This window comes from Pundamilia nyererei, unplaced genomic scaffold, assembly GCF_000239375.1.
Source record: "Pundamilia nyererei isolate P.nyererei 1_Seehausen unplaced genomic scaffold, PunNye1.0 scaffold00220, whole genome shotgun sequence".
NCBI lineage: Eukaryota > Metazoa > Chordata > Actinopteri > Cichliformes > Cichlidae > Pundamilia > Pundamilia nyererei.
Genome location: NW_005187621.1, coordinates 47,092 through 53,447, shown reverse-complemented (window position 1 = coordinate 53,447; position 6,356 = coordinate 47,092).

Here is a 6,356-nt window from a genome sequence, read left to right as displayed (position 1 = left end):
AAAGATATTTTTTATTGCAGAAAGATGAAACAAAATTTTGTTTCACTCACTGGCAAACAATGGCAAGAGATAAAAATAGTTTGTTAAAAAAAGACAAAAATGGTAACAATAAAAAGAAATACAAACGACAGGATTATGATCAATACAATACACAGCAAATGACAGTGATGTTGCCATGGTGACCACTGCCATATATATATATATAGTATTTCTGTTACCTCCCTTGTCTTAAACGTCAATATTGGCTGTGTTTCATTTTACTAATGAGTCCACTCTCTTCCCTGTCTTCCTCATGTTTGAGATTCTCTCAGAGAGGATTTAAGAAAGAGCTTTGATGATGGCTGGCTATAGCTCGGGAGATAGAGCAAGGCATCTAATGATCAGAATGTTGGTGGTTCAATCCCTGGCTGCTCCAGTTGGCATGCAAAATATACTTGAGCAAGATATTAACCCTCTCCATCATCCATCAGAGTATGAATGTGTGCAGAAAAGTGCTAAACAAGAATCAGTTTATTTACCATGAAAATATCAAAATAGAAAGCGATGTCAGTTATGGTGGACTGCACAGCCAGATCACATGACCAACTGAGTGGTACAAATAACAGGAAACCCTCTCTTATGGCGTTAATAATCATTTGAATTGATAACTTATGATTTGCAGACTGTTTTATATCTTTTCATTGTCGTCTGTACCACAGAAAAAAATCATATTGGAAAATATAATATTTATATCTAGTTTCTAAAGGATGGTTTAATTCTCCAAATGCCACCACTGACATGTTAAAGTTGAGTTATTTCATCATTCTAAATGTACTGAAAATAAAATATCAGCATCTTTCATACATCTCATGATGTGTTTCTGACTGAAAGAGCCAAATATGTACAGACTGAGCTGTTTCTCTAACAGGGGAACGCTAACTACACAGAGTCACTGACTCAAAGTCAAATAATAATTTATTCAAAGGAGGGCCATAAATGTCGATAATACCCTTTGCCAAACCATCCGATGGAGCCCAGAACCCAAATCCAGGATAAAGAGGTTCAGTGAATGTGGTGTTGAAGGTGTGGAGGTGGATCAGAGTGTCAGAGGAGACTCTGTAGAAGGACAGAGTGCCAGCAGGACAGTCCACATACACTGCTGCTCTGTTAGAGACAGAGGAGGAGGAGGCGGACGTTTTTATGCTTCGGTGCCAGACAGAATGAGCATCATTAGAGCATCTGAGACTCCAGGACTGATCATTTAAACCAAACACACACTCATCACTCCTTCCTTTCCTTTTGATTCCTCTGTAACTCACTGATAACCAAGCCGTTCTTCTCCACTCAACCTCCCAGTAACAGCGACCTTCAAGCTCATCTTTACACAGCAGCTGAGGATACCAGTCAAATCTGTCTGGATGATCAGGATATAACGGAATCGATAAAACACGTGTCACCTTCCTGTTGTTGTCAGACAGTTTGAGGTTTCTGTTCACTGTGTTTGTGTCGATTGTGAGTTGACAGGAATCTGATGGAGAAACAAACACAATCCAGCTGCAGTTATTGATCCATCATCTGTTCATTGATTGACACTTTGATGAAGTGATGTGACAGTTTGAAGATGGTTGAATGTGTGCTGCTTTGTTTTCATGAATCACATTAAAAACACACTTACACTTCCTCAGACCTGGTGTCAGCCATCGGACTCCAGCAGGCTCCACCCTGAAAGGAGGAGGGGGGTCAGACCAGCACAGTCTCTTTCAGCATGCACACGTGGACATTATATCGCTCTCATACAAATACTGTTAGACACTGATAAAGGAAAAATCCAACTTTTTGACACATACACTTGAAGAAAATGTCTAAACTTCAAAAGAGCAAAAATGATTAGCACATTACATCATAATCTTCATTATTAAGCACGATGTCCAGAGAGCACTCAACATGTGCCACAGTCACAGTCAATTTCAACACACTGTGACATTCATTTATGCTGTCAGGGAGTGAGTACATATTAAACATAAAGACTGGGACTGGGTACAAAAAATGATTTAGTCCAGGTAGAGTGCAGCAGCCAGTGCATCACATATTTTGAGCTACTTTAGCGGTCATAGAATATGATGTGATCCTCATGATCATTAGTGTATCCTTTGCTATCTTTGCTATTGCTTTTACAAAGGTTATGCTTCAGTCAGGATGGAATAATTCATAGATTTTATTTACTAGCTCCACGTATTAGAAAACAAATCTGCAATTCCATGCTTTAGTCTGTAAACAATTATAACTGTAATAAATGAGACATGATACAACATGCCATTGTGATATGACACAAACAGCAGGAATAGCCAATGAGCTTAATTTACCTAAAATTAAGTCAACATTCCTGCTTCCTGCCACTCATTCTGAGAAGAGTTCCTCTTTCATCACCCTATAAAATCAGCTGGTTCATTTTTTAGTTCATGTAAAATCATCTATTATTTTTTTGTTCAGACTCTGTCTCTGTCTTCTCTCTGTTTGTTCTAAATTGACAATATCAGTGACTCTGTGACCTGTTAATTAACAGGTATGTTGTATTTTTCTGCATGTGGATGATCACTGAGGGACCTGCTTGCTTTTCATTTTCCCATCTGTGATGTGCTGCTACTTAACCTGAATGTGAATGGCAAGAATTCATAAATAATCAGATCAATGTGCAAACAGAAGCAGTTGCAGTTAAGACAAAAGGAAGCAATTGTCACTTCACTTTTCATTTGTTTCTGTTTTTGTATTCTCTTGCTCTGTTTCACTCACTCTCATTCTCATACTTGTCGTTTTCGGATTGCTTCTGTCCTCTGGCTGACCTTTATGATGTATAGATTTATTTCATATTCTCCTAACTGTATATAGCAGTATATATCCTAACAAATATTTGTACATTTGAGAGTTCAGTTGAGCACAGTATGTAATGTCAGTGATATTTCACAATATGATGTATCACAGCATCACACTAAAATAATTATAGCATATGTTTACATGTTCCTTTTGTATGTGTGTTTAAAGGCTCATCATCTTCATTTATTTATGCAAAAATATCAATAACATTTGACTGAAGTGCTGGTTGGCTGCAGGACCACCGTGCAGGCTCTTTCTGGAGCTCTCAATGGCACAGTACATATCCTGCAGTGCAGGCTGCAGGGTAACAGGTTGTTAATTCTAGACCGGCTTTACAGTCAAAAACACCCACTAGTCTGGGCCTAACACCCCAACCGGTGACCCAGTTTGCTCCACCAGCTCCATTCCATTGTTCCTTAGTATTCGCTTTCTGCTGTAATTATTATTTCTTATTATAATTGAATTTGAATTTCAACCAAAGTTAATTAACTTTGACTTTATGTAACTGTGACTGTGTCATCACAAAGTCCAGAAGATCAATTTGATATTTTAGCACAAACAAGTCTCAGATGTAAACGCTCAGAAGCAGCAAACTAGCAATGCAAAGCCTATTTTTGTAGGTGGCCAGTTAGGTTGAGTGACCTAGTAATCCATTTATATTAACAATTCTTTTTTTCTAAGCTAGGCAAACAACGTCCCCCTAATTCTAGTTTATGCTAGAATTAGGGGAAGAATTAGGGGCTAAACATGTCCTGGGCGTGGTCTCTACACACAGATAAAACTTAATCTAAATAAAGGTCAGAGAGTAAAAATGTAAGTTCCTTTCCACAGATCAGTTAGAACAGGTTGCACCATTGTTGTTGATATAAAATTTGCCCTTTGAGACCCCATACAGACATCTACTGTTTATGTTAGACCAGAATGGGAAAAATGTTCCTACATGTGTGATTATTCAAATTACACTAGTTTCCAGCATTAAGTAATCAGACAGGGTCAGTTTCCTCATCTATCAGACAGTGTTTGTGGTTGTAACGGCCATCTACATACCTCAGAGTGTCCAGTCTTAGCTGCTCAAGCATCTTCACTACTGCCTCTCCTGGATTATTGTAGCTCAGGTCCAGCTCTTTCAGATGGGAAGAATTGAGGCTAAAAGCTGAGACCAGAGACTTGCAACCTTCTTCTGTGATCAGGCAGCCTGACAGCCTGTAGACATGACAAATACTCTTAGAGAATAGCAACACAGCTAAATGCAAACAGAAAAATTGCAGCCAAAAATCATTAAAAAATGACATGACTGAAGCAGTAGTTAAAAATAGCCATTAGTCAATCTAAACCTTAAAATCTGCAAATGATAAAAAATTAATGAAATAAAAATTACGACAAAAAATACATAAAATAGGGCTGAGACTGTTTCGGGTGTCATCAGCTTTGTTGCTTTTTGGTTCTAATGAAAATATTGGGCAAGCGAGACGTCTGACCAGATTATGACAGCAAATTAAGTCTATATTATAAAAGTCTTTATATCTTATATTACCTTGTGAGGACAACAAAAACATCTGAAATAAATATGTTCAATATGTTGGACAACTTCCAACACTTTATTTATACGTTTTTCATTTTTTGATCAGATAAATTGCGCAGATTAGGATGAACAATATAATAGATAATTTGACAAATCACAACAGAAAGCCCTGCATTGCTTAAAGATTTGAAATCGTCATCTATTGACCATTTTAAGAATGCTGACCTGAGTGTTTCCAGTTTACAACACAGACTTTCTAGTCCAGAAGACAAAACTTTCACTCCAGAGTCCTTCAGGTCATTGTTACTCAGGTCAAGCTCTCTCAAACTGGAGGGCTGGGAGCTGAGAAGTGAAGACAGAGTTTCACAGCTTCTCTCTGAGAGATTACAGACACTCAATCTGAAGAGACAATAATGAGAAAAATAACAGCATGTTAAACTTTGTGGTCTGCACCTTTGAAAAAAAATATGATCTTGATAAAATATAATCTTAATTAATTAAACATGTTATTAAATAATTTATTAAATGTCATTAATTAAATTTAAAACATTTATTAAATTATTTATTTCCAAATTAATTAATCAATGACACATTTAATTAATAATTATATATTTAATTAATCAATTTTTGAAATATTAAATTAATTATTTAATGATGTATTTACTTAATTCATTTTAGCACTCCTGGCCCTGCTGCTTTGTTCATTAATTAATTTCATTTGTCACCCATCAAAGTCAAGGGGTGGGGTTAACACTGCCACTCCATCTTGTGTAACATCTTATTGCTTACCGCGCACAGTAAATGAAGACAGTTTGATCTTAGACAACCAATTGCTATGGACTGGCGGTAGTGTTGACTTGGGACAACCAAGTATCTCAGAATGCATTTCAAATCACAAGCGGTAATGGTGCTGCTATAAACTGTAAATAGTGATGATGTGATGAAGCCCCAAGAATGTGTCGAATCTTTCTGGCCAATTGCTTCACCAAAAGGCAGATCACATGAAGCCTTGTTTAACAGCTAATTTGGAAGTACTGACACCTGCTGGTCCTTGGATGTACAGCAGCCCTGTGATTTGATCTGATGCTCATATGTGTTAGACTGGGATTCTATGACACTGATAACTATAAATATGATAACTTTAAATTAACTAATTCGTACATTTCTTTTGTAATGAAAAATGTAAAGACTCATATCGCCGGTAAGTTATGCCATCTGTTTAATTCACAGTAACTTTTCCAGTAAGTATGGTAACCACAGACACTGATCCAGGCCAGACTTTGGGGAGTACCCCTCATGTCTCTTTGAAACTAAAAAAACAGTCATTCATGACAGTCAGCTGTGAAGTGAGTTCATTGATTGTCTTCTGCATCGATGAAAATGTCTCTCCTGTTTATCTCTCAATTCGCATTTATTATAGCAATTATATCATGTTTTATGTGCAGTATAGATATAGATAGTCACCAATTACCATTAATTGCTAACCTTCTAGAAAAGGTTGTGGCTAAGCAACTTATAGCAGTTCTAGACAAACACAGCCTTTTTGACAAGTTTCAGTCCAGCTTTCAGAGAGTTCACTCTACGGAAACAGCCCTTCTTAAAGTCTCTAGTGACATTTTTATGAGTAATGATGCAGGAAAATGTTCTGTTCTGCTCTGTTCTGGACCTAACATCGGCTTTTGACACAGTTAACCACAACATTTTGCTTGAAAGGCTAAAATATTGGGTTGGTATATCTGGAACTGCCTTGGAGTGGTTCTCCTCATAGTTACATAACCAATGTTTTTCTGTGACGGTCTCTTATTTCAGGTCATCCTCTACCTCCCTTACTTACGGTGTCCCTCAAGGTTTTGTTTTGGGGCCTTTATTGTTTTTAATATAGCTTCTTCCCCTCCAACATATAATGAACCCCTCCGAGGACATTTCCTATGACTGTTATGCTGATGAGATGCAGTTATACATTTTTTAAACCCCAAGATTTATC